At 40.0% G+C, this 21447-nt stretch overlaps 1 protein-coding gene across 2 annotated transcripts in view; it reads right to left on the bottom strand.

The window, feature by feature from the left end:
* nr3c2 (nuclear receptor subfamily 3, group C, member 2) overlaps positions 1–21447 on the bottom strand; it is a 218334-nt gene that overhangs the window by 137665 nt on the left and 59222 nt on the right. The window lies entirely within an intron of this gene.

Here is a 21447-nt window from a genome sequence, read left to right as displayed (position 1 = left end):
GCAATGAGCATTACAAATGCAGTTTTTGCTCTGAAAGAGAAGGCCAGATGGAGTTCCATTGTGTGTTTGTGGATTTAGAGACAGGTTATGACAGGATGCCAAGAGCTGGGGTATTGTTTGAGAAGATCAGAAGAAGGGAGAATCACGTGAGGGTAGTACAATACAAGGGACATGTACAAGGACAGTGGTGAGATGTGTGGTTGGAATGATGAATGCATTCAAGATGAAGTTGTGATTGAACCATGTGTTTTTTGTAATGGTGATGAATAATTGAAGGTCAAGATCAAACAGGAGTCTCCACGGACTATGATGTTTCTGGATGTCTTATTTGGCCTGTTGTCACCGAGACTCACTCTGGGTAAGAAATGAACCAGGATGTCAATGACGTTTTAGCTCATCGTGGCCCATGAGATCTTGAACACTCATAAAATGAATCCAATTACATTGTTGCTGTGTTAAAGAACATCATGCTAAATGACAACCAAGTATGGAGATGAGAGGAGATACAGTTTTGCTTAAAATAAAGTTGTAAACCATTTCTTTAAAACATGAAGGTCAACAAACAAACAATCAAGTTTTGTTCCTGAAAGGGAGTTCTACCTAAAACCTCAATCAGAACTGAAATCTATTCTTCTTGTGACAGGTACCAAAAATGAGTTAAATCAGCTTAATTACAAGCTTGTTTGTGGAATTTTCACAAAACAAAGACCAGGTTTTGTGCACAGTGATTAGTTCTTGCAAACAAAACAATCAGAACTGAAATCTATTGAAAACTGAGGGAGGACATACAACTTTTCTGGAAAGTACGGGTCATGGATCAACCTAGTTCCTATTATCTCGACTCAGTGTGGATCCAAATTTCATTCAGTCCAATCAGGTCAATTTCTGGTCCATTTTAATGCCACAGATCTTGATTCTGTGTTTAAAGTGAGTGAATCCATGTAAACCATGTGAGCCATCTTAATCATCACAACGAGACGGGAAGGAGAAGTCCTGTCCTTATCCTGCTACACATTTCTGTTAAAGCTGACCACATTTTGGATTGGATCTAAATTATCATCAGGTCTATTTCAGGAGAGTTCTAACATTCTTTTCATCCTTTTTGCTCAGTTCTCTCTGTTTAGTTGATTCATTAATGCACTTGGTATTCAATGTGTTTCCACAGGTCCACTTTAGACTGAGTTCAAGACTGTGATCCATGATGTCTTTGACTACATTAATCATCCTAACTAAGGAGTATTTTGCAGCCACCCCTCCATACAGCCACTGCATAACACAGTCGCTTCACATTTCAGGACACAGCACCACAAACTATGACCTCAGATATGCTTAAATAACATCCGTGAAAACAACCCAACTATTCACTTATGCGTTTCTTGAACATCTCATTGCGAGAACCTTTTTCAACGCATTCCAAAAACCTTTCTGTAAACATACAGACTGGGCATCAAAAACACCCAGCAGCCATGAAACAGCTGGAAACTCTGTTTCACTCAGTCGATAAGAATACACCACTGGGCATCATTTTTTTTCCACCCATCAGGCATGGGAAATAGAGAAACAACACAAACATAAAACCTGGTGATAAACATGTGTTCAGCACATAAAGGAACATGGAATACCAGATCGGCAACTTAAATCACGTTTCCACCCTCAACATAAACCTCCATGATAACAATTAAATAAGCACAGTTGTGGGGTAAAGCTAACTAAACAGATGAAAGGGAGTCTGTTTTCGTTTAACATGGTTCATGGATTACTTTAATCTATCTAACTGACATAAACATAAATGGACCACTTCAAAGCGTTGCTCCGAAAACTGGTTTTGTTGAAGAGCCAAATCCTTTGATTTCAGTGGCATCGACAAACTCTACACCTGGCTTCCCCACTTTACTGCTTAATTTTCTTACTGATGCTACGCAACACTTTGTCTGTTACAGTTGCATCCAGAACCAGATCCGGGGCCTGTTCCCTGTACAGCAGGTGACCTCCAAACTCAGCTTAGAGGCCCTCGGTCAAATGAAAACAACAAATCCCAGAAGAGAGAGAGAGAGGGATTATCTTTAGGGGATCAGCACTGACATGAGCCACCTCCACCCCGCGCACTTCTTACCTCTGTTCTCTGCTTTCTAGAAACACCTACCACAGAACCCTTGCCTGTTTTTCTTCACCTTGCTAAGGAGCACAAATAGCCAATTTCTGCTTTAAATCCTGCTAACTGTAAAAACAAAATGCAATAAATTTGTATGTCCAGAGAAATGGAATGTGCCAAAATATCGCTGATACTAAAGGTGACCTTTTTTTTTCCAGTACAATTCAAAAAGCTTCACTCTGAATGTAGGTTAATGTGCGCTGTCGTTGACACATGTTGCCAACAACCCTACGCATTAGCTGTCACATGCAATCATCCTCAACACCCACTAGTCATTTACAATTCTGCTGGGACAAACATGGAGGAAGAGTCGGCTGGCAGTCAAGCCGCATTTGTGCAAAGAGAACGCACTACACATGCATTAACATACATGCCGAGAGTGAAAGGTAGCAACTAGACTGCTAAGCAAACCCCTCTGAGGTGTTTATTTTATGTACAGTTAACAGCTGCAATCGTTGTGTATCAAACCTCAACCTGTGCATGTGAAAAGACAAGGGTGTGGCTGGCTAAAATCCAGGTGGTTAGCGCCACAACAACACATTCTGCATGTTTGCTCAAACAGTGAGAACTGCTCTCTGATCAGGGTCTCTGTGATATTTGACATGTACACTGGAGCAACAGTAACATTACAGTGCATTCGGAGAGTATTCACAGCGCTTCACTTTTTCCACATTTTGTTATGTTACAGCCTTATTCCAAATTGCATGAAATTTATTTTTTCCTCAAAATTCTACACACACCGTAATGACAATCTGAATTTTTATTGAGACTTTTACAAATTTATTAAAAATTTTAAAAACTAAGAAATCATAGGTACATACGTATTCACAGCTTTTGCCATGAAGCTAAAAAGTGGCGAGTCTTACCTTCGTTGTTAGCGTGGCATAAACAACATAGTCTAGCTTTCACATTCTGAACTGGTCTGACAGTATTAACAAATTGTAACCCTAACATAAAGGTCAAACAAGTACATTTCTCCGTTATACGGCCTACCACTATCGGACATGATGATCTTATTTTTAACCTCACAAAGTTAAATGTTGCCATGACCATCTTTGTGACGTTTTAACTTTTATGAGAGTCTTAAGATGCGGAAGCAGCGGCAAACATTAACTCAACCAATTCATAACCTTAAAATCAGGCCATCAACTGGTTACTGTACAGTGCTGTACCAAAGTACCTTTGAAGTGATTCAGGGGTCTGTGTATTGATGTGATTGTATTTATTTATTTATTTAAAATAAATGTTTGGTTCGTATCAGTTAATTACACCCCTAGAGGTAGTCCATGTTTTTTCTAACCCTAACCTTAACCCAGTTTTTCCAGAAGCTCTACATTATTTGTCTGAAAGGTCAGATTTGAAATTCTGACCCAACAATTACACAAACTACTACACAAGTATGACAAACCGCAAAAGAAAAAGGAGGTTAGAAAGCAAGATGTGCTCAAACACATGCACACACACTGGCCGGTTTACTAAATGTGTCTGTGCTATGACCTTTTTCAGATTCAGAGTGTTCACCTCCAAAGGATTACAAGCCCAGATGGCCACTGGCTGAACAATACAACACCTGCAGAGGAACAGAGTGCAATTAGGTGTTGTGCAAAAAGAAAAGCTGGTTTCACCCAATCAGCTATCAAAGAAAGGTGTGTGCTGAGACATCTAGCTTCTGATGAATCCAAACCCTCAATTAAATCGGTAAACTGAATTAAAGTCTAGAATTGCACGACAAAATACACATACCTGCTCTTCTGAAATGTCCATTTGCAAGTATGACAGCATTCAATGCTTCTACTTTAAAAGGACTGTAGAAATTTGTAATCAGGTAACATTCAATTTCAACCAGGCCCACATTGCGTTTTAGGTGTTAAGAACAAAATCCTAAATCTTGCATGTTTCAACCAGCAAGAAAAGGGGTGTGGCATCTGGTAAAACACCTCACCCCTTCAGTCAAACTATTTGTCACTGACAAAACACGGTGCAACATGTTATTTCCTGATGTGATGGTTTCAGCATACATATGCTATTTTGCTACAGTAAAACTCACATATAAGGGATCAGGTGGACCAGCGAATTTTGTCCATTATAATCGAAATTCGCTATATGTAGAAAACAGAGAAAATCCGCTGTGTGTGTGTGTGTGTGTGTGTGTGTGTGTGTGTGTGTGTGTGTGTGTGTGTGTGTGTGTGTGTGTGTGTGTGTGTGTGTGTGTGTGTGTGTGTGTAAAATAGACAAGATCCATTATATGTATAAAATGGACAAAATCCGTTATATCTATGTAACGGATTAGTTACAGTCAGGAGGTACTGAACGATTTACGGGGAATCCCCAGCACCAATTAGGTTTACGCGTTTCCTTGATTAAACACCTGACCTTGAATAGGGGTCTGCCTCTTTTAATGGCCGGGTGAAAACTTCGTCTGAAAAAATTAACGCCTGCTTTAAATAAGCGCTTGGCATTATGTGCATTAAAAAGATTACATTTGGTCGTCACTGTTTTTTGTAAGTCTGCTGTGGAGTGGAACCTTAAAATCCTAAAGCCTGATTTATGCTCCAACCCTGTAATTCTGTGGCCATGCAATGACATTGACGTGCATGTGACCCTTCTAAAGTTCTCAGTCGCATCTTAATGCAATTTACCACAGGAACACTGGCTTTTTTTTGGATTAATTTGTCCCTCAACGAGCTCTACTTCTTTATACAATCATCAACCTCCAAACCAACGGTACAGTACATATAATTTTCCTGCATGAACTGCAAGTCATTTGAGCCTCTTTTTTGACTCTGTGTTGTAAAACTGGTTATATTTGTGGACTTTTCTGCCAAATGTTCCTATATTTGATCCATGATTGGAATGTAACCAGCGTGCATGCAAAAATGTTTAAAATATGATGGGAGAGGAATGAGTGAAAGCAGAAATTTGACGAATCACAGCCTTGTGATCTCCATCATTTCGACCGGGCTATGGAGAGGGTTCACAGCCACGCAGAAGGCTCTGATTTAAACCAGTTGTCTTTGATTCACCACATCCAGGGATATGTGTGAAAGTTAACATTATATTACAGTGCAGGCAGCAAGAAGCATTTTGTTAATAATCGCCGACTTGAATTACGGCCTGCCTCGTTTAGGTGCTGGGTCTGAGCACAGTTTGAAAAAAATAAATGCCCGTACTTTTAATAAAGGAAATATGCTACCCACTTTCCTTGAATCAGCAAGTGTCAGTGCTGAACTTCATTTCGTATCTCTGTTGAAACTGGGCACATCCAGGCTGCTCTGTCCGGTACATGTGAGGGGTTTTTAATGGAAATACATTGCGATGGGGCGGAACATTCTGTCCGATATGAGCAAAAATCTGTTATACAAAATCAGTGTTTATTACATGGAAAACCATACAACAATATTAGGACTTTTGCTTTTGTCCAGTGAGTGCGAGTATCCGGTTTATACAATGACTGTTTCATTTAGATTAGATTAGATAGAACTTTAATGATGCCTTGGGAAGACTCCCTCAGGGAAACTGAGGATCCAGCAGCATTGTATAGCAGCACACAGGGTAAGAAGCACAGAGTATCAAAAGTGAAAGTAAAAATAAAAACATTTGCAAATAGAAATACACGAATATAAATATCAGACATACTGATCAATACTGGTTTGCTGGCTTTAGGTGAGTTTCACTGTTTATTAGGAAGTCGCACCTATAGGCAACATACTGTGCCAAATCTCTACCTTGTCAGTTAAATTGCATTGGGGTTTCATAATACACGTCCTCAAAGTGGTTGCAAGTGGGTAAAAGGGAGAAGGTGAGTCATCATTGTAAAGTGCTTTAAGCATCTATGTCAGATGGAAAGGCCTGATAACAATGTACTCCACTTACCAAACAGGCCATCTCTTAAATAAGAAAATTGTTTATATGATGTATTATCTCAATATCTATTGGTATGTTTTGGCTACAAAGGCAAGCCTCTTTTGAGATATATTAGCTTGCTGAACAGGTGTGTAATATGACCTTATAAATCCACCAAAACTAAAGTGCCATGAAAGTGGTGTACATCTTTTCTTTTTATAAGAAAATGGCAAATGGAGAAAGCTTACCTTCTCCAGATTTTTTGTTTTTAACCCTAAATAACTTGGTCATTCTGGGAAAAATGCACTGTAAAGACAAGATAATCTGAGGGCTAAAGCGTTCGTAAGTCCTTCTCTGTAATTCAATAGCAGATTATCAAAGGGTTTGACTGAAGGGTTGTTGGCCACATCAGCTTTTGTTTAGCCATAGCAACAGGCACAGATTCCCATATGTAAAATATGCATAAAATGTTGCCTTGGTTGTGACATTAGACCATCCAGAATGCTTTCAACACTTAGGTTGAATCTCAATTGTACACCTCAGCCCTTCCACTTACCCCTTCCCTTCCATTTTGCGCGGGCACGAGAGACAGAGGGGTGTCTCAATTTTCTTGTTGGAGTGAGGTGGGGGGAAAGGCGGAGGGCTACAAACCCCTTCAGACAGTGTGATTCTGGATGCACACTGCATTTGGAGGGGTAGGAGGAGCTTACAGCTGTCTCCACACAAACAAACATGGCCCCAAAAGAGCTGCACAAATATAAGCGGCTTTCATTACAAACTACACTGTTCAGAAAGATATAACTTGCCAAAAAACTTTACAGGCGATTGCCTATGACAGCAACGTGCATGCTGCTGGATGCATGTTGTGTATATTGTCGTTCTGAGGAATATCGTAATTTCACTCATGCGCTGAGGTGTTATAATGCATATACACACGAACGCTACGATAAGACACTTTTATATCTCACAATGGAGAAAATCATGATAAAAGATAAGCACATTAATTTGTATGTTCATAAATCTTTGGATAATAGCGATCCCTGCTGTTGGATTTCAAGGTCAGTAACATGTGTGTATTTTGTAAAGACACAGGGAGCCCTGAGCACACTCGTCTCCTAATAAGCTTTCAGACAGAAAATGAGAAGTTTCACCAATGGGAGTAAGTTGGAAAATATATACACACACGTATATGTGTAACACGTAACCTGACGTCCTAATAGACAGCTATTATTTGTCAAGGGAATTTCTAAAGGAAATAGGGCTGGATGCAAAAAATGGGAGAAATCTAAGGTTAACAGAACTACATGCAGCCCATAACATACATACAGGTGCTGGTCATATAATTAGAATATCATGAAAAAGTTGATTTATTTCAGTAATTCCATTCAAAAAGTGAAACTTGTATACATTCATTCCACACAGACTGATATATTTCAAGTATTTATTTTAATTACTAATTAATTAATTAATTATCAATCAATCAATTAATAATTATTACTATTATTACTGATTAATTACTATCAGTATATTAACATTAATTAATAATTCATTAATTATTAATACTAATTATTATAAATGACAAATTAATTTAATTATTAATACCACAAAATTCTCCGACATGATTGCGATGCGTCGAAGAAATCTGCGACTTCTATTTCTTTGCATTTACGCAGAAAGGCGAGAAAATAAAAAGAGCAAACAGGCTACTGCAACAAGTTGTGCTTCTGTTGCCATGTTGACAAACATTGAAGACGGCAGTACGGGCAGTTTTTTCTTCCCGTAAGGCGGAGGGGTGTCTCAATTCATAGGGTAGAGGCATACCCCTTCGCCTTACCCCTTGTTTTAAAGGGGTAGGCATAGGGGTAGGGGTACAAAAGAGAACTGAGATTGAGCCTTAGTTTACATATTTACCAACATCACAAAAGTTAAGTTGGTTATTTCCAAAAATACCTATTTTGAAAAAGGCATAACATGAAACAGAAAATTCTGTATTTGACCAAATGTATTTTTTAGTGTTTTAATCACAAAACGTAATGTATAGTTTCCTGAAATTTTCTGCTGGTTAGTACAAAATAAATGACATTGAAATTGCTCAGATGAACCCAAGTGAATAGATGAAAAAGAAAATGTTTTGTCGATTTTCTTGTTGGATATGGAAGGCTGTTTTAAATTTTTATTTTTGAGAAATCATTTAAGGTGCAACAGCTCCTGCATGTCCAATTCCTGCATACTTATCACAATGACACACACCAGGCTGTGGCCCTCACCACACAATGCCACAACTCGCTTTAGCCCTGCAAAGTCTTAGTGTGCCACAAAAATAGACACACTGACTTCATGCAAAGAGAAGAAGGGAGATGGAGAGGCAGAACGGCGCAAGCAATGGAGCAACAAAGCCAGAAGACGAGAGAAATGTGTTTTCCAAAACCCTTGTCACTGCTCCTCCATTCCCCTCAGCATCTTTATATTTATGTGTTACACATACCAGATCAAAAAGTACAATTTCCTGTTCAAACATAGAGGTTAAAAATAACATCAGTCAGTCCAACCTCGACTCAGATGAGCGTTGCCTCACAGGTACAGCTGACAATTGATATATATTTAATAAGGTGAAGGATTTGCAGTGGTGCATGCGGCTGCCCTTTCAGAACGGGCGCCCATGTCACCTTTTTTGGCCGGCCGCTTCCAGTCATATCAGCTACGGCGAGGCAGCCAGGAGGCGTAAAGCGAGTAGGAGAGCGGCAGATGGAGTGAGACAGGGCTGGAGGAGGTGCACGAGAAAATATTCAAAATGTATTCTTGCTTACACAGGTACTGACTTATTTGCTGGCTGATTCTGACAGGGTTCAAAATAAACAATGAACTTGCCGGTAATGTCAAGAGAAACTTTTTTTTAAAGAATGACTTGGCTTGACATTAATGCTGCTTTTCCATGAGTGGGACACCTGAGCCGTGCCGGGACCAGGAGCTGTAATCAGATCACGACTCCAATGGGGTACAGCTGGGCGCACTGCTTAAAAGACAACTGTCAAACATAGAACGTGTGAAAGGTTGGGTATATTGTTTATGAAAACTGAAAAAAACAACAATTTCTACACAAAAAAAATTGATAAATGTTAACCAGTTTGCTTTATTTTATGAGTAGTCCTTTTAATGTTAATATTTTTCCTGCCTTTCACTGCAATTACATGGCAAATGGATACAGAAATCCCCAAAATAAGAAATTTGATAATGAATGCAGTGATCACAGATGGATTATGTCTTTTCATGTCAGTAATTCATACAAACGTAAGCAAACATGAACATAGTACTGACGTGATTAATCAATGAACTGATTTATTGGAACTTACTGATAAATAATTGTCATTCATCATAAACTGAAGGACATGCCTTTTCTTACTGTCATTTATAAACTACTAATAGCAAATGTAGAGAATAATAATCTGTTTAGTGTACTGGTTCAACAGTTTATTGTGGATTATTAATCCAATTTCTGACAAAGACTTTGAATTTTACTTCTTCCTTACGGTGCTAGTTTTATGGTAAACCTTGTTTTTCCAGTCTCTTAAATGAGGAAGGATGTTTTTTCAGAATTAAAGGATTCCCGAATGTGGCACATGATGCTATTTATACCGGATATTATTATGTTGACATGTTTGAGTCACGACAGTCCATTATATATATATATATATATATATATATACACACACACTGGACAAAACCTCTGTGATGTCATCTACAAGTTTTCTATCTTGGCAGTGCCTGATTGTGTCTATCCTCCAGCCTATCCAGAAATAGGAAAAACAGTGAAGCATGAGCAAGACCGGCGTGACCTGGGTGGGACGAATGAAGCCTGAACACAACCACCTATCTTGAAGTTACCAAACTGAGTAAGGCTAACAAGCTAGATAACCTGGTCTTGTGCTTTTGATTAACACATTTCTTTGCAGACTGGGCAATGGTTCTTAAAAAGGGTGACTTGGGTACAGATATATATATATATATATATATATATATATATATATATATATATATATAAAAAGAAAAAAATTATGGCTAGCATACTGCCTCAATAACTGTGGCATAGATTTTAACTTACAAAATAAATAATACTAAAATTTAATTTGATGGAAATACTGGAGCACTGAAGTCATAGATGAATTAATTTCATGGCAAGCCATATTTTCTCAGATATTTGATATGAATAGCAAATCGTCACTTTGCCTCTATCACTTGCAGCTGATGTGACCAAACCATTAGTGTTTAGTCAGTGTAGTCAACGCGCCATGTCAATATAATGTAAGTTATAAATAGCACCACGTTCTACATCTGGAAATCACATAATACTAAACAGATCCAACATTATTGTGTGCCATAATGTACTGTAATTGTCCGAAAGAAACATCATAGAAATACAATAAAATGTCCTGATTAGTTCACGAATCCCGTCTTTGACCCATATTAAATGATTATCGGTCACATATGTGTACATTTATCAAGCTACAGCTGCAGGAATGTACGTATATTTGCTATTTCCCACCACACTGTTAATTCCCTTCACACTGCACTTTCAATAAAATCATAACACCAGACTTTGCCACGAAGATGCCTTATTCAAACACAACACCCGCCTAACCAAACACTCCTGGGGCTCACAATATCTCCCACATTTTCCATCTGAGGGAAATAGTCGATTCAGAGGTTTTGTCTTTACTTTGCTCTCAGCGGACGAGCTGGTGTATACACTGAATTTCATCATCTGAGGTGCATATAACTAAAGATAACTGTAAATACATAATATCCTGATCTCCTCACGTAAATATTTACTGTAGGAAGGGAAGACAGATCTCCAGTGGAGGAGGAAGGGGAATAGCTACGCCATTTCTTATTTGAAAGGCAGACATGAGTCTTCCTTTTGATTTCATGAAAAGAGAAAATAAATTGCCCCATTTCACACAGAAGTCTAGTTGTGGTCCAGCTTGAGTGGATTTTTAAAAATATTATACTCTTGTGTGTGCAGGCATTTAGTCTCAAGTGACATGCTGAGCTCTTAAACGGGAGGCTGTGGGGATTTACGCAGCGAACAAAGAATTCCCTGTTTAAAAAAAACAGGCTTTGTGCAGCAGAAAAGTAGCTTGTACTTGTAGCTCTACATTTTCTATCTATTCGCTGTTCCGCCTCGTGTAGTGAAACCCGTCCACGCTAATGAGTAGCTGTAAAAGAAGAAATGGAGCATAATTGGGTTTTTTCGAGCAACACAGCAATGCGGGAGTCATCTGTCAATCTCATGTCAAGCATAAACCATCAACCAAGACCAGACAGGGATAGACAGTTATATGTACACTGACAGCTATTCAACCCTTCCTTATGTACTCTACCCCCAAGGTCTGTCAGTCCACAGAGCCTGTCATAACAGCCATGTAAGGCGTGCCCATTTCACTGGCATCCCTGGCCAAAATATACAAACTCTGGTTACAGTAAATTCAGAAGACGTGCCAGGCTACTCTGACCTGATTTGTCACCGACACATTCTCCACTGGGAGCCACAAGTCATAATTTCCATTTAATTACTACTATGCCTACATACAGTACACAAGAGGAAATTCTGAGTGTGTTCACCGGTTTGTCATGTGTAAAGTAATGAAACCTTGTAAATCCATGCATAAAGGTTGAAAGCTAAAGGCCAGTAAATATGGCAGATACGTTTCAGAGATGTAAAATGAAGAATTTTCTACTGCACAGAATAAAACAATAACAATCGAGCATCATCAGATGTGAAAATTGTAGCATTTTCTGTTCATTCTTTTTTTTTCATGCTCATGTTTAGTCTCCACTGTAACTAATAATGCTTTATCGGGTCTGTATTACTGTATTCAGCAAAAAATAATGTCTAAACACATGGTTCAAATTGTGAAGGTACTGGGGATTCTAACACGCCTACTTAAGACTTGAACCCACCTCAAAAATAGACAAAAACAACAACATGTGTTTATATATATCCTTTATATATAGATATTTGTAATTATAAATATTACAATATATTTCTCATATTAATGCCTAGAAGAATCTTGTAATATTACTTCAAGACACCCCTAAAGTGGCTCATACCATTTCTTCACTCCCGTTACTGCAAGCCAACAGATACTGAAGCAGGTTAGTGTAAGTCACTATCTGACTTGTTTTATTTCATTTTACATTGTCACTTTCAGATGTTCAAAATTAGATTGTCTCAAATGTTTAAGGATGAATACTAATGTTAGCTAGTTCGTAATTTTGCCCAAAGTTCAACTGTGGTTTAACTAGCTAATATTGGCTATGTAACTAACGCTAAGCCTTGCCTTACGAACATTAGCTAAGTAATATTAGGTAAGGTGTGGTATCTTAATAACAACAATAACAATAACTTTAAACAATAAATAATCATTTCATCCTCATTACCTGAATTTATATAGCTATGTAGCCTGTACTTGTACTAAAAATAATAAGGGTTTCCAGTTTGCTGAGCTCAGGGTCTCATCACTGCTTTTTGCAGATGATGTTGTTCTGTTTGCTTCATCAGCCTGTAACCTCCAACATTCACTGGATCGGTTCACAGCCAAGTGTGGAGTGGCTGGAATGAGGATCAGCACCTCTAAATCTGAGGCCATGAGTCTCAGCAGGAAACCGATGGATTGCCTCCTCCGGGTAGGGAATGTGGTCTCGCCCCAAGTGAAGGAGTTCAAGTACCTTGGGGTCTTGTTCACTAGTTAGGGGACAGTGGAGCGTGAGATTGGCAGGAGAATCGGTGCAGCAGGGGCGGTATTGCATTTGCTGTACTGTACTGCTGTGATGATAAGGGAGCTGAGCCAAAAGGCGAAGCTCCTGATCTACTGGTCAAGCTTACTTCCTACTCTCACCTACGGTCATGAGAGTTGGGTCATGACCGAAAGAACTAGACTGCGGGTACAAGTGGCCGAAATGGGTTTCCTTAGGAGGGTGGCTGGTGTCTCTCTTAGAGATAAGGTGAGAGGCTAGGTCATCCGTGAGGAGCTCGGAGTAGAGCTGCTGCTCCTTCACAATGAAAGGAGCAAGCTGAGGTACCTCGGGCATATGGTAAGGGTGCCTCCTGGGCACCTCCCTTGGGAGGTGTTCCAGGCATGTCCATCTGGAGGGGGGGGACCCAGGACTAGGTGGAGAGATTATATCTCCACCCTGGCCTGGTAATGCCTCAGGATCCCTCAGTCGGAGGTGGTCAGTGTGGCCTGGGAAAGGGAAGTCTAGGGTCCCCTGCTAGAGCTGTTGCCTCCGCGACCTGATCCCAGATAAGCGGTTGAAGATGAGTGATGAGTGAGTGATGTAGCCAGTGTGTGCAATTTTTCCTCAGGCTGACCCCACTAATAGAGTGCTGAATTATGGATAAAATGTTTGGCGCAAATTTCAAATCATCTCAATTTTAAAGCTGCACAGCCTTTCACAAGACTAAACAAAATTTAGTTAGTATCAAAATCCAAGCATTATAATATAGGTTTATTTTTGTAATGTGTTGCAAAATTAAAGCTCATTTTAATGAAGAGAACATATTTATCTGGGTGGGGGAAGTCCATGGTGAATATTTTCTTTTCCTTCCCATGCCATCTACACATGGAAGTGCATGTGTGCATGTATGAGGCTTTGAGAATACCTTCGACCTGACGCACTTATGTGATGCGCATTCCTGGCGTGCATGTCAACATCTGTAAGATGTCTTGTAAATCACTTCAGAGATGTTATCTGGTTTCAAGAACAGCGTTTATAGATTTAGAAATATTTATTTCTCTGTAACATTTACAAAAAAAAATGAGAAACATGTTACATTTAAACAGAAATAGGGTGTTTCAGAGCGTTTTCCGCAATCTTGGTTTACTTTGTTCGAGTGAGCAGCCAGCTGATGTCACACTGCCTTTTTTTACTGGTCAAGCTTACTTCCTACTCTCACCTATGGTCATGAGAGTTGGGTCATGACCGAAAGAACTAGACTGCGGGTACAAGTGGCCGAAATGGGTTTCCTTAGGAGGGTGGCTGGTGTCTCTCTTAGAGATAAGGTGAGAGGCTAGGTCATCCGTGAGGAGCTCGGAGTAGAGCTGCTGCTCCTTCACAATGAAAGGAGCAAGCTGAGGTACCTTGGGCATCTGGTAAGGGTGCCTCCTGGGCACCTCCCTTGGGAGGTGTTCCAGGCATGTCCATCTGGGGGGGGGGGGGGGGGGGGACCCAGGACTAGGTGGAGAGATTATATCTCCACCCTGGCCTGGTAATGCCTCTGGATCCCTCAGTCGGAGGTGGTCAGTGTGGCCTGGGAAAGGGAAGTCTAGGGTCCCCTGCTAGAGCTGTTGCCTCCGCGACCTGATCCCAGATAAGCAGTTGAAGATGAGTGATGAGTGAGTGATGTAGCCAGTGTGTGCAATTTTTCCTCAGGCTGACCCCACTAATAGAGTGCTGAATTATGGATAAAATGTTTGGCGCAAATTTCAAATCATCTCAATTTTAAAGCTGCACAGCCTTTCACAAGACTAAACAAAATTTAGTTAGTATCGAAATCCAAGCATTATAATATAGGTTTATTTTTGTAATGTGTTGCAAAATTAAAGCTCATTTTAATGAAGAGAACATATTTATCTGGGTGGGGGAAGTCCATGGTGAATAGTTTCTTTTCCTTCCCATGCCATCTACACAAGGAAGTGCATGTGTGCATGTATGAGGCTTTGAGAATACCTTCGACCTGACGCACTTATGTGATGCGCATTCCTGGCGTGCATGTCAACATCGGTAAGATGTCTTGTAAATCACTTCAGAGATGTTATCTGGTTTCAAGAACAGCGTTTATAGATTTAGAAATATTTATTCTCTGTAACATTTACAAAAAAGAGAAACATGTTACATTTAAACAGAAATAGGGTGTTTCAGAGCATTTTCCGCAATCTTGGTTTACTTTGTTCGAGTGAGCAGCCAGCTGATGTCACACTGCCTTTTTTTTTACTCCAATTGGCTGTCGCTGTGTGCTTCCCAGCATCCCTTGTGCAAGTCAGGAGAAGCCTCCACATGATCTGACATCATTACCAAATGTAGGTCATGGCATCGGATTGCTTGAAATTCTCCCCATCAGGGGCAGAAAGTCAATTTTTTTTCCAGACAGCTCAAATTTTGATCATTTTGGCAATATCATATTATGAATCCCTTATTTAAATGCTAAGGAATAAAATTATAGTGGTGCCAAAGAAAAGTCTTATGCTTATGGACCTGACTGTACTTAGCTAGCCTAGTAGCTATAGCTTGAAAAGTTTTCTTTTTAAAGCCTGTTTGTGAACAAATATTTGTTTTCCTAATGTGCATTCAATTCGTAGTGTCAGGCAGCTAGCCAGTTTGTGATTTTATGAAAAATTTTATGGTGTTATGACATACAGACACATGTAGGGTAATTTGCACCCCAGTGGCAACACAAAAGTGAGCTCACCAGTTCACCATGCATTCACCCAAACCAATTCACAAGAACACACTAATTTACTTCAGCATGCTGCTGAAAGGTCTTTAGCCTCCACACTGCTCTCTAATTTGAACTACATATTGCTGAACACAAATTTTGCCATCCTGGAGTCAAACACCACCTGTCTGTGTGCTGCAGATGTACAATTTCTGTTATATACTTGAAATTAAAAATAACAAGAGCAATCTGAGATTTCTGACGTCTACCAAAGGTTGACGAGGACTCAAAGTAAAAGATGTGTGATTCACATCGTGACCCGGACTTTACCTGGATCCGGATTCCACAGCACAATGCAGTCATTGCATACTGACTCAGAATGGTCCGACTGATCAAGATGTTGCAATGTGATATTTTACTCACAAGTTGAAACAAAAGAGTGTCTTCCTGATCTTGGTTTATCTGTGAAGTAGTTTTGACGTAATCCTTAAAAGTTTACAAAGTGAAATCCTGATCCAGAATCAGGATCCGGGTCCAGATCACCTCCAAAATTTAATGAAGTCTTCCAAGGCCTAACAGCAATGTGTGCTGAAAATGTGGTGAAAAATCTGTTAAGTAGTATTGCCGTAATTCTCAAAATCCGACAAAGTGAAGTATACAAATTGAAATCTTAATCTATAATCTGGATCACCTCCAAAATTCAGTGGAGTCTTCCATGGTCTAATATCTATCTGTGGTGCAAATTTGGTGAGAATGTGTTAAGTAGTTTTGATGTAATCCTTCTAACAGACAGACAAATAAATAAATAAATAAATAAACATCAGTGATTTTATTATGTCCTTGGCAGATGTAATAATTCAATAAAAATACAATGCTGTGCAAATGCTTGAGTTACCCACGAGCTTCTTTCATAAAACTAAGTGGTGGTTGAATTTTTCCACCCTTTCATTTGAAGGTCAGCAGAAAATTTTATTTCAAGTATCCAAACATTTGTATTCCAAAAAGAATCCAATGTGAGATTGGTTTCTTTTTCATCCAGTTATAAAGCTTATTTTCAAATAGGAAAAAATGAATTTGTGCTGCCTGCATGTAACATGATGACACAAAGGCAGTTCACAACAATTACTTAATCACAAAATGACTAAAAACTTGATTAGATCCAATTTCCCTATAAACTGCAATAGACCACATAAAGAAGTGCTTTAAATATGAATACTAGACAATTTAGTAATATACTCTCTACGATTAGCACAGCCATACCACTCTGTGCACAAATGACCCTGCCAGACCTCTCAAGATAAGCAGAAAAGGTCATGTTTAGTACTGTACTTGCTCACTGGAACACCCCCTCCCACCCCCTTTTTAAATGAAAGTTGATTAAACCCCTACCCTAATTTAAATAAATTTTTGTGGCCCCAACACACCATAAAAAGCAAAAAATAATGAGTTTTCACAAGGTTTTTTTTTTTTTTTGTCACTTAAGCACCTTACCTCTGACAGTGTCATTATTGTGCGCTGGTCTTAGTTCCTTAAATGTACTGGGTGACCCACAGTAACTTTTATTTTACACTGGGATTTTTTTTTAAATTCATGAATTATTTTACACTTTTTTTTTTCTTCTTAAAAGTAGTAGTAGTCACGTGACAATGACATCAATTTAAGAGTTTCCAGTACGAGAGTTGTGCGGAACAGATCTGGCACCTTTTGGCACTAAACAGGTGAGTTATTTGTGGTAAAATTAGATATTTTATTGAAGTTCCAAAGAATGGAATATTGGCCACATTCTCGTGTATCCTCCCAACCCCTCTTGAGGCAGAATTTTGTGCAGAATGCTTAGTGCAGGGGTGCCCAAGTTCGGTCCTCAAGATCTACTTTCCTGACACTCTTAGTTGTCTCCCTGTTCCAACACACCTGAATCCAATGAAAGACTTGTTAGCAGGCTTTTAATGAGTCTTTCAATGGATTCAGGTGTGTTGGAACAGGGAGACAAATAAGTGTCAGAAAGGTAGATCTCGAGGACCGAACTTTGGCACCCCTGGTCTAGTGCATTCTGACATGTGGATACGGTACTTGATTGGGAGATCATTTGGGAACACCAAGACCCTGAGCAACCGGGACCAACTGAAAGAAAGCAAAAAAACAAACAAACAAACAAAAATTTGTGATGAACAGGGCATGCAATGGATTAATGGAGTGAGTCTGCAAAATTCCTGTAAGTAACTCCATAAAAACTACTGGTACTGCATAATCAGCCCTGCACTTCTGGGTTCTGATTTATTTAGGTGAGAACCGTTGCACCTCTGATTCTGGGCCATGTTTGCATCTTTTAACCTTAAAAATACAGTTATATTTGGACAGTGACATGTTCTATGATTTGGGCTCTGCATGCCACCACACTGGATTTGAAAAACAACTGAGATGCAACAGAAGTACAAACTTTCAGGCTTAATTCAAGGAGTTGAACAAAAATATATGAAACGTGTAGGAATTGTAAGCTTGTTTTTTTTTTTTTTTTTTACAAAGTCTCCTCATTTCAGGGGCTCAACGGCCCCTGTGGGTGCTCCCTTGTTTGCAGGGTCGCCACAGTAAATCTGCATGTTGAATTGCCACGTTTACACCGGATGCCCTTCCTGATGCAACTCCACATTACATGGAAAAATGTGGCAGGGGTGGGATTGAACCGAGAACCTTCTGCAATTAAACCAAGCGCATTAACCAATTGGCCATGACCATAATAATGTTAGTTTTTACCCGAGGCCAAAATATGATCATGAGGTATTGCGAAGATTATGTGTCCGTTCAAAGATGGGTCTGGACAAGTTCAAAGATGGCTACCGTAACGTTGACCTATTCTGAGGGGTCCAAAGGTCATATTCTTTCTACAGACTCAGCATAAGTCCAGTCCTGTTACTGCCAGGGTCTACAAATTCACAGGGAGCATTCTTGGGACACAGACCTTTGGGACAAGTTTCAAATATGGCTAACCTGACCTATTAAGAGGTCAAAGGTCACATTCTGTTTCCTAGTTTTATGCTCATTTCTGCCTTAAGTTTTGCCTCAAGCAAGTAAAATGCATACTTGATCTGGTTGAGATCTGGTGATTGACTCTGCCATTGAAGAATATTCCACTGCTTTCCCTTAAAAAAACCTCTTGGGTTGCTTTCGCAGTATGTTTTGGGTCATTGTCCATGTGTACTGTGAAGCGCTGTTAATCAACCTTGCGCATTTGGCTGAATCTGAACAGAAAGTACATCCCTATGCACTTCAGAATTCATCCGGCTTCTTCTGTCACATCTTCAACCAGTGCCATTGGAAGCCATGCATGCCCATGCCATCACGCTGCCTCCACCATGTTTTGCAGAAGACGCGGTGTGCTTTGGATCATGAGCTGTTCCAACGATTTAGGGGAGGTGAGGTCTAGTGGTTAAGTACTGGGCTTGAGACCAGAGGATCCTTGGTTCAAATCCCAGCCAGACTGGAAAATCACTAAGGGCCCTTGGGCAAGGTCCTTAATCCACTAGTTGCTCTTGGTGTGTAGTGAGTACCTTGTATGGCAGCACCCTCACATCAGGGTGAATGTGAGGCATTAGTGTGTAAAGCGCTTTGAGCGTCGATGCAGATGGAAAAGCACTATATAAATGCAGTCCATTTCCCATTTAAGCCTTCTCCATACTTTCTTCTTCCCATCATTCTGGTACTGGTGATCGCTAGTTTCATCTGTCCAAAGAATGCAAAGTTCTAATCTCTCCTTTCTATTTTTGAGACTAATTAATGGTGTGCACCTTGTGGTGGACCCACTGTATTTGCTCTCATGAAGTCTTCTCTTTATGGCAGATTTAGATACTAATACACCTACTTTCTGGAGAGTGTTCTTCACTTGGGTGGATGTTGTGAAGGGGTTTTTCTTCATCCATGGAAAGGATCCTGTGATCAGCCACCACTGCTGTCGTCCTTTTTGATTTCCCATGCACACCAGTGTGCTTTCTTTTTTTCTTTTTTCTTTTTTGTTAGAATGTACCAAACTGTTGATTTGGCCACTCCTAACATTTCCATTATCTCTCTGATGGAGTTCTTCTTTTGTTTTCCCCAGTCTAATAATGGTCTGCTTCACTTCCATTGAGAGCTCCTTTGACCACATGTTGTAGGTTCACAGCAACAGCTTCCAAATGAAAATGGCACCCTTGGAATCAACTCCAAACCTTTTATCTGCTCAATTGATGATGGATAATGGGGGGAATAATCCATGGAGCCCATGAAAATAGCCTTTGAGTTAACTGTCCAGCTACCTTTGGTCCCTTAAAAAGAGACGGCTACATATTAAAGAGCTGTAATTCCCAAACCTTTCCTTCAGTTTGGATGTGAATACCCTCACATTTGTGCAGAGAGTCTGCATTTTAATCTATATTGACTATATAATTTTTTTTATCTTGAATATGTTTTGGTACACAGCTAAAATAAAACATGTCAGTGTCCAAATATATATGGACCTGACTGTAAAATAAAGCCAGAACACTTAACTTGATTGTGAAGCCTCATCACTAATCTTGGGGGTCCTGGTGGCCAATGCTGTTTGTATTTGAGAGAAATGAGAGTTAAAGAGTTACGGCATGTGCAGAGGAGGGATGTTGGTTTTATTATTGACAGAAGGATGCTGAGGATGTTGCCACCACACAGGAGGAGAAGGAGGAAGCTAAAGAGCAGGGTCTGTATTCACAAAGATTCTCAAAGTCCTCTCAGAGAGCTTCCAATGTAGGCTCTCGTAAGGCCTAAGATGCTTTGTGAATAACTTTTATCTTACCAAGGGAAACTTCTAAGAAATGTCTGATGTCACTCAGAGCTACTTTTAGCCTTAGCTTTGTGAATATGAGCCCTGGTTTAAGGAAGTAATGAGGGATGACATGCAGGTGGTGGGTTGTTAAATAAGATGCAGAGGAGTAGGGTGAGATGGAGACACGTGATCTGTGTAGCGCCTCCTAATGGGAGTAGTTGTGCATTTATGTGCAATGCAGTTATATCAGCAGATTAATTGTGTCTGAAACTTTTGGATAGCACTGTATATCTGTAAAGTCACTGCACCACAAAGCCCTTTGTGTGTGGATAGAAGACAAAGAATTCTCTGGTTACTTGTTTTTGTTGTGATGGCATCAGTTGTTATTAATGAGGAGCAAATGCTGTGCAAATGAATCTGCATGAGCTCCTCATCTTTAACCATCCATCAGACATAAAACACTCACTGCTGATTTAATAGAGTCCAAATCGTGCTTTACAGCACTGTGATGCAACACGTCATTCAGGGACACTATTTGTTCACAGGGCTCCAGACACATCTTCTCTCCGTCTGTATTTTTCTTTATCCTCTGACCTTATGCTGTACCTGAAACCCGACACACCGGCAAAAAGAGTGTGAATAAAGCAGTGAAACGGGTGAGCCACAGCTTACGAATCAGTTCCAACAGCCTCGGCCCCGAGGGAACCATTCTTGTCACTTGCAGATCTATAGACAGACAATAGTGGACTAACGGTAAGCACAGGGTGTGTGTTCTTTTAGACTTTGGACAGGGTAATGAGAGATTCAATTTCCCCGTTTCTGCTCCACTAAAATCAATTGGTACATTTCGGAGCCGAGTGTGAACGTTGCAGACGGGTTCTCTTGGAGAGGGAGGTTAATGCGAAGTGCACAAGGTCAGTGCATTTGTAGAGATAACGCTGGCTTTGCCCGTGACTTTCTCCTATGTCTTTTTCATTCTCTCACATGAACACACACATACACATACGGTCGCGCAGTCCCTCAGCGGTTTCTTTCTCCTTCACTTGTTCCCTCGCTCTCTTTCTCTATCTCGTGCAGTCTCTCAGGCTTATTTGACTCTCAGATTTTTCTCCTCTTCACTCTCTCTCCCCCCTCGTTCTGCCTTTCGCTGTCCTCTTTCCGCGTGCTGAGGAAGTGAGTCCTTACACACACACCATGCATGTGTATAATTGGATTATGGCGCAATCGGCAAACAATGCACAGGATCAATAT

The sequence above is a fragment of the Thalassophryne amazonica genome, chromosome 15 (genome assembly GCF_902500255.1).
Source record: "Thalassophryne amazonica chromosome 15, fThaAma1.1, whole genome shotgun sequence".
Taxonomy (NCBI): domain Eukaryota; kingdom Metazoa; phylum Chordata; class Actinopteri; order Batrachoidiformes; family Batrachoididae; genus Thalassophryne; species Thalassophryne amazonica.
Note: the sequence above shows the minus strand (reverse complement) of the source record. Positions and strands in the feature narration are given on the sequence as shown.